The 434-nt window shown below is 45.2% G+C and overlaps 1 protein-coding gene across 13 annotated transcripts in view; it reads left to right on the forward strand.

Moving 5' to 3' along the window:
- The window catches only part of ANK1 (ankyrin 1), a 203,346-nt gene that overhangs the window by 138,157 nt on the left and 64,755 nt on the right, over window positions 1-434 (forward strand). The gene's annotated exons all lie outside the window — the stretch shown is intronic.

Consider the following 434-nt stretch of genomic DNA (forward strand, 5'->3'; position numbering starts at 1 on the left):
GTTTGCAGGGAGTCTCTGGTTTGTAGAAGCATCACCAAGATCTCTTTTCATCTTTGCATGGCGTTCTCCCTGTGTGTATGTCTGTGTAAAATTTCTCCTTAAAAAAAAGTTTTTTATTGATTTCAGAAGGAAGGGAGAGAGAGAGAGAGATAGAAACATCAATGATGAGAGAGAAGCATTGATCAGCTGCTTCCTGCACACCTTGCCCCTCTTCCCTCCACTGGGGATTGAGCCCACAACCCAGGTATGTGCCCTGACTGGTAATCGAACCATGACCTCCTGGTTCATAGGTCGATGCTCAACCACTGAGGCACACCAGCCAAGCCAAATTTCTCGTTTTTATAAGGACAGCAGTCATACTGGCATAGGCCCCACACTAATGACCTCATCTTAACTAACAACACCTACAATGACCCTATTTCCACATGAAGCAT

This window comes from Myotis davidii, unplaced genomic scaffold (assembly GCF_000327345.1).
Source record: "Myotis davidii unplaced genomic scaffold, ASM32734v1 scaffold93, whole genome shotgun sequence".
Taxonomy (NCBI): domain Eukaryota; kingdom Metazoa; phylum Chordata; class Mammalia; order Chiroptera; family Vespertilionidae; genus Myotis; species Myotis davidii.